The sequence below is a fragment of the Lates calcarifer genome, linkage group LG16_LG22 (genome assembly GCF_001640805.2).
Source record: "Lates calcarifer isolate ASB-BC8 linkage group LG16_LG22, TLL_Latcal_v3, whole genome shotgun sequence".
NCBI lineage: Eukaryota > Metazoa > Chordata > Actinopteri > Centropomidae > Lates > Lates calcarifer.
Genome location: NC_066848.1, coordinates 16,769,279 through 16,777,221, shown reverse-complemented (window position 1 = coordinate 16,777,221; position 7,943 = coordinate 16,769,279). Strand labels below are relative to the sequence as shown.

Sequence of the window (7,943 nt, the reverse complement as noted above, 5' to 3'; positions counted from 1 at the left end):
ATTGAAATATTTTCCTATAGATGCTGTATATGCTGTAATGTAATGAATCCTAGATTCTTTTATCATCATCAGTTAAAAAAATGATGCTTACTGAGTCACACATTGGTTACTCTGGGCAGAGCTGTGTTAACTGCAGCACTTAAACAGTACATACAAATATGCTGCTTTGTTCGTACAATTTGTGCTTGCAATCTGTGTGTAATTTTCTCCTGATACATGAAAGTGGCAGCTCAGTCAACACCTGTGACTGCCTTCAGGTGGTTCTGCGTGTAAGGGAGAGCTCAGTTGCAGTTTACTGGTGGGATTTGTCTGAGATCACTAAGCTCAGAGAAGAAATGATATGCTGCATGCAAAATGTTGTTTAATGAAGTTATGGTTGTGGAACAGCAGAACAGGACTGAGCAAGAAACCTATAGCAGCAGCTCTGAGTGGAGCAGGCGGAGGGACGAGATGTGGTGATGCGGCTGATTTCTTATTAGAACACAAGGGTAAATGCAGCATCACTTTTCATCTTCATCATCATTTTATTTGTAGTGATTCACCCACAGTGATTTGCAGTCCTCACCAAGTTCATGTTCAAGCCTTCATTCCTTCTTTGTTTGGTGCTATACTGCGAAATAGTCAGATATCTTGCTCACTTATTATTGCAGCTCTTTTCTTTCTAAAAATAAAAACATGATTTAGTTATCATGTATTCATTTATTCACCTCAACTAAAGATCCTCCACATCCATGCAGATGTTTTCTGGCTGATCAGACCTCAGCTCAGGCTGAAAATGGCGGGGTTATGCTGGGATTTGCACAAATTGACCAAACCTCATGCTCTAATACAACAGATAAAGTGTAAGTTGTCCCACATGAAATGCTCAGTCGCACCTGCATTTCAACTGGCAAAATGTCATGGTGAAATCTCATTCATTGTCATTTTGCATTATCACTTCACTCACTCACCCCCAAAATTGCAATTTTTGAGAGCAATATAGAGCATGAATGTCACAGAATTTGGACACTCTGAATGAATGGGGTGTAAATATATAGCATTGTATGGTAAATATTTAGTGATTTTTCTGTTTATTTGTTTTGTTTTATTTTGCTTTTGCCACACTGATTTGTTGATAGTACATAAGGGGGCAGCAAAGACAGATATTCCAAATCATAGGAGCTTTAAAGTCATGATTTTTGTTTTGGGTGTTTGATTAAAAGTTTAGCTCTTTCTTCTATCACAGCCTTTTCATCTGCTCTTTAAGAGCGTAAAATTCTCAAACTCTCTGTATGAACCTCATAAGTCTAATGGAACGAATAAGCACTTCTTCATATCCTCCAATTACCTGAGCAATCTTCCCTCAAATGCATAGGCAATAAGCAGGAGCAAAGCAAGTGTGTGTTTATAGGATGCTGCATCTGTCAGAGAAAAAAAACACACAAGTGTAGGCACAAAGGAGGCGTATGAGGTTATGTTAAACTTTTCTCTCTCTGTCTCTGTAGTATGGTTGCATTAAGTTCCCTTTGGGATTGTTATCTCTCATCTCAGCTGATTTGGAGTCAGTGGAGTGTGTGTTCTAATCACAGCCTAATGGACAGATAGTGCTGCTGCATTCCTAACCTGCGTGTCTGTGCAAATGCACATGTATCTATGTTCCTGTGTGTGTGTGGTGTGTGTGTGTGTGTGTGTGTGTGTGTGTGTGTGTGTGTGTGTGTGCATGTCTCTGTGTGCATCTCCAGATAAGAGGCAAATAGTCATGTGTGAACATGGCATGAGGAGAGCAAGGGAATGCTCAGCAGCATGCCAGAAACGTGTGTGTGTGTGTGCATGTGCATAATGCCAATAATGCGGTTAGCGTGCTTGTGTGTGCACTTGTTGTGTTCAGATAACAAATGACTCACCACTCACAGTCACCAGTCTCTGAGGAGAGAGGTTCTCAAGTTAAAACTAATGTGTCACCAGGTGCTGCATCTAGAGAGAGAAGACGCAGAGGAAGTGTTGTCTTCTCTCAGTTCAAAGTCAGCTGGTTTTGTCCCAAAGCTGTTCAGGAGTGGGAATTTCTTGCTGGTGATGGGTGCTGTGGTGCAAGCTCTGGTGTGTTTGGTTATTCACCAAAAGACTAATTGAAAGTAGACCTATACAGGGCCTGAAAGTTGTCCTGTACAAACATGTTGTTGTGTCACCTGAACCAACAATAGTGTAAGCGTATTGTGTATTAAATTAAAGTCAAAGACAAAAGAGAAATCTATCCTCATCATTATAAAGCTTTAAGATGGTTTTGTTTAAACTGTTTGTGTTGAGGCTCTGCTTCCCATTAGTCATTGCTCACAGGATTCTTGCAAACATTATTAAGACATGTGCATCTTCTTTCAGGCTTCTGGTTTAGTAATGTCTGGCTTGACATGACATTATTTGTTTTTTTTTTGTTTTTTTTTTTTTGTTTTTTTTAGATTTGATGTTTAAAGAATCTAAAACATTAATAATTCTGGCAACGGAGCTGAGGGAATATTTGACTGTTGCTAATTTCAGCCGCAATATGAGAATTTGATATTTTTCAATGAGCTGGATGTCTTGAGAGGAAACATGTGAATATAATCCAATTAGTTTGGATGCATTGTGCATCTCAGTGCATTCCCCACTGTCCTTTATGATTCATGAGACACTAGAGTCAGTGACAGTGGAGATGAGAAAAGTGAGAGGAAGCTGAGGAGAAAGCCCCCTTCATATTTCTTCTTTAGTGTCATTTATGAAAATGTGTCTTCAGAGAAGGGGAACCATGAATGCGATCTGATGAAGTCAAGGCTACATTATGGCAGCAGCGGCCATCGGGGTAAACTTGGAGCCGTCAGTCAGGAATCTAGATTTATTAACCAAGGGACATGTAGTTAAGTGATAAAACTGACAGAGGCCTACAGTCCATCCATCTGAGTTTGTGACGCATTGAAATTTGCTCAAGGCCAGTCCCACTGGAGCTCTGGCTCACTAAACACATGCTCATTTATCACATGGCCCTGTCATCACCTTAGATGACTTGTAGTTGGTTCAAAAATCTGTCAACTCACAGGGGACTCTGTCACTCGTCGTGGGTCCCGGTTTGGACTGGATAAAAGAAATTATCGCATTCTTGAGCAAGACGTGAGAATCCCTAAAGACACTCTAAACACCTGATGGAGGGTGCAGATAAAACTATTGGTATTAAAGCAACACTAAAATATACTTAAAGGGAATCGTTATCATCAAATATGGTCATTTCTGTAGAATCACTACAGAAATAGAGAGATGATTGTGATGATGGAGAGGAAGAAGAGGAAGAGAAGAAGTGGATGAAAAGAATGTGATGATGATAATGATTATAATGATGATGGCGGTGATTGAGAATATATACACAGAGTAGATGATGAATGAGGGCATGATGATGATGACCATCATCAATCCTACCACTGATGATGATGGTGATGTTATGATCTTGAAGAGATGAGGAAGAATAAGGGGAATGTGATGATGATAAAGAGTGAAGGTGAAGGTGAAGAGGAAGCAGAAGATGAATAAAATGATAAATGTGACAAAGAGATGATGAAGAGTGGCCTGAGATGAAGACACTGATAATGATGAAGGTGATGAAGACATTAACAAGAAAAAGAAGGTAACCATGATGTTGATTATAAGGAAAAAAAATAAAGAAGATTATGATAATGTCAGTAATTATGAGTAATGATGAATGGTGATGAAGGTGATGAAAATGACTGAGAAATAGAGAGATGATGATAATTGTCATGTAGAAGATGAAGTGGAAGACAATGACAATGATGAAGCTGAAGAAGAAGAAGAAATAAACAATAGACAACTATTATGATATTCTTTAGTTGTGAGAATCTATTTCTGAGGCTTCTGTAGCAGTCCTGGGCATAATTTAACAAAACATCTACATACTGGAGCTGTCTCTGCATCTCTTTAGATTGTAAATTGCCACCTGTTCCCTCCCTCATTCCAGGCTGCCACAAGGGATAATTATATCAGATGCACTGTCTATAGGTAAATGTGAGCGCACAAGAAATGTCACTGGTATTGAAGACCATAGCTGATATTGAGCACCGCAGGACAAAGCTGAGTCGAAGCCAAAACTTTAAGATGCAACAGAGATAAGGTATCTGACGTGCAATTTAATGACTCAGTTAATGAGGTGGAAGAGATTGCACAGAGAGAGGAGAGCGCACCTGCAGTTCCTCCAGTGCCAGAGTATTTCTGAAACTTTTTCCTCACTTCACCTGATTTTTATGGCACTTTAGACCAGGGTCAGTGACAGAACAGCAGCAGCTGGCAGGGATTCAGTGACAAATCGACAGGTCACAGTTGAGAAAACTCTAACCTAATGTGGCCCCACGGTGTGAATATATTGATACTAGTGCATAGCAAAGTCCAGTTATTAACTGTCAATAGCAGTGAATCCTTAGCTGGTGCCATATAAATACTTTATTTCCAGCTGAGGGATCATTAAAGTCTTAAGTTTTATTTCAATTGGTTTTGTGATTCTCTGCATCATGCATACTAGGTACCTGTCACACTTACGAGCAAACATCAGAGGATTGTTTGTAATGATCATAAAATCTAACAGCCATGGTTGCAAATGCACTCACTGGGATAATTAAGCATCAAAGGTTCCCCTCCAATACTGCAATATTGAGAGAAGTGTCAAGATTTATTCTTCACATCATGCAAATGAGAAACAGTGATGATGACCATGATCTGCTACACATTCTGATCCTCTGGGTTTAGTGGTACAGTAGAACCTCATGTAGTTCAAATTAAATGTGATGAAAATTATTTTTCAGCAACTTTATACTGAAAAGTCTGTAAAGCTGAACCATGCTTAATAACGTCAAGAAAAATGTCTTTACCACTGTCACTACATCTCTGTAAATTTCTGGTTGCTCCTTAGAGGGAAATATTGTGAAATATGCATAGGCTTTGTATATTTATGAGAGTGTTATGCTGAGCTCAAACAAACTGTAACACAAACTACAGCTAGAATCTTACATAACAGCTTATACTGTAATGAAGATATTAGGCAGTTTCTTGGACTAGTATGATGATTTCTAATAAATATCATGATAAACTAGGCATCCATTAATTAATTTTTCAAATGCTGATTTCCTCCCCCCCAGAAAAGAGAAAAAAAATTATATCCAGTGTTGATTAACATAATTTTGCTGCAAACATCCAAGCTCAGGGACTATACCATTTGTAAAGTACTTTAAAAAGTACTATCTCTGGGTATAAATTAGAGACACGCATGTTGAAGTTTAGGATTCTGTCTTTCAAACAGAAAGCCCGGCTTCAGTCCCCCATATCAGCAGGCCACTTCTGAAATGTCTTTTTGTGTGATACTGAACCCCTGCCAACAGAAGTGCTGATCAGTGGTTTAGTCTGCAGACAGATCTGTCTTTGAATTACTGTTTCAGAAATCAATAGAGCAACACAGAAGAACGAGATGCTGATTATTGATGCAGAACTTCTTAACAGGTGATTGTGTTCTGCACATGTTTCCTCAGGGTGGAGGCTGTAGCACGAAGCCATAGTGAAGTGTGACTGTAGCACTGGTGTTGGCAGTGAGATGGTCACGTGCCACTGACCTGCACCAGAAACACACATATACACACACACACACACACACACACACTGTCCGTCTTTGATGTTTATGTATAATTTAGGCTACTGCAGTGTTGGTGAAGGCTAAATCAGTTCACATAGTGGGTGTTGTACAGAACCTGGATGGAAACAGCAGGGGTTAAGAGATGCTAGTATCACTGTAAGGATGTTTTCATATTAACACTGCATAGAGTAAATTCATTAATTTGCCTCATCTTGTTTTTAAATATTTTCTTTCTGAGGGGCTGTTCACTGTTTTTCGCAATGATTTGACCTATGAGCCTGGATGAGCATGAGGACTTTTTCCTGTCTTTGCTCAATTGACAAAAAGTGTGTAAATATGTATAAAATGACAATAAGTCACTTGCTGTGGCAAAAAAAATAAAAAATTCTCTTGTTCATATTGTTAACTAGTAGCTGCCAGCTATTTTGAAGACATTCTAGCATGATTTTAAGGTGATTTTAATATTAAAGAATGACCAACAAGTTCTTCCATCAATGCACTAATGATTTTCAGTCATTTTGTTGCCTTTTGCCAATATCACTCCTCTAGAAAACTTTTGAAATACCTTATTCAAGGGCACAATATCTGTTGGATTTTTCCTGCCAGGTCGGTGATTAAAGTCTGTGACTTTCTCTTCATGAGCCAGATTGTCTAACCTTTCCAGCACTGCAGCAACGGGGGTTTCAGTTTTCTGCCTGTGTAGATGGGATGAAAGTTAAACCTGGCAAATTCTGAATAAAAAGGACCTGAAAGAGAGTGCTGCCCTTGTGGTAATCAAAACAGTAGACTAGTCGGCACAATATATGTGCTGATGTCAGAAAACAGCATGAAAACGTGTTTCTGTAGTGGCTGTGAGCAGAATCTAAAGTAAATGTCTTGAACTTCATTTTTGCAAAAAGTTTACATTTTGGTGCTTCAAAAGAGAAGAAGCAAAAGCAGTCCTGACATGCTGTCAGAAACCTACACTTGAATCTGCAAGTTAGTGAGGTGGTTGAACTGAAATTACTTCACTACTTGTGCTTTCCGAGGTGCTACTAATGTTTTTGAATGCCCTTGTCCTAAATTATAAGTGGGTGAGGCACTGAGTACACTTAGAGTAGGGCATGCATCACTGAACACAAGAGCAGAACCAAGAGGAAGGACTTCTACCTTCCCTGTTGCTTACAATTACCTGCATGGAGTGGGGACACTTACACAGCGTTAAAATTCTCCAACGTGCAGAGGGTCAGGCCCTCCCACCAGGGGAGGAGACTACAAAGAAGCAGAAGCCCAGTGGATTTTTAATCTGTGTATCACAGACCCAGAGGGACATGATCAGGAAGTTGAGCTTATATGTGTTCTTTGCTGTGTCTGTTTGTGATAATGGACTTTCCAGATACAGTCCATATCTACATATCAGATTATATCCATTACTATGTTGATTACTATCAACAAATCATTTTTGTGTGTGTTCATGTTATTTTGTCACCAGATTTGTACCAAATTGTAGAATTAATTTCTAAAAATACAGTATAATATGCTTCCAAGAGCAGCTTGTTTATGTACTGTATATATACTGTATATTTCAAAAACAGTATATTGAGCTACAGGCTGGCATTTTCTAACTGGACAAACTTAAGACAGTCAGCATATCAGCAAAATACCAGCATGAGAGGTGCGTTTATGACTGGCAGATGATAGGCTGGAAACATTGTTTTTCAGCATCCATGTGCTGATATCTCACAGCTCAGTAGCTGTTAGACAGACACGCTCCTCTCTCCAGCCAGAGAGGCATGCTGGGAGGAAGGCAGACATCTCAGAGGGGAAAAAAAGAAGAAAAAAAAAACAAAACCAGTCTGATAAAATGCACGTTGATAAATTACCAAATTAGTGGCCATTAATGTCAGACAACTGATGTCTCTAAAATCCTCAAAGTGTGACAGAAAATGTTTCTTTTTCAAATTTCTTTTAATCAATTATATCATTAGCACAGTCATCCCAGGCTAAGTCACTGCTCTTTAGCCATCTGTTTAAAAATGATGTGAAGAAATGAAATTCAACATAGCACACCACAGCACAACACATATATATTCTCCTGGGGTAACAAAGGTCTTGGGGAGTGGGAGGCAACATTCACAGCTTAATTATTTAAGGTACTGTATTGTTTTTCAACCCACTGCAGTGCTTACACAGCCTGATGATCGTAATTATAGATTCTAAGATTCTTGTATTATTATTGTTATCATTTCTGCATGCAGTCTATGGAAATCCGCTAGTGTCTTCCCCTGAGCGGGGATGGAGGGCTTTGCTCAGAGTGCAAGCACTCAATGTC

General features: G+C 39.2%; 1 pseudogene; it reads left to right on the top strand.

The window, feature by feature from the left end:
• The window catches only part of LOC108873083 (contactin-associated protein-like 4), a 102,463-nt pseudogene that overhangs the window by 28,604 nt on the left and 65,916 nt on the right, over positions 1-7,943 (top strand).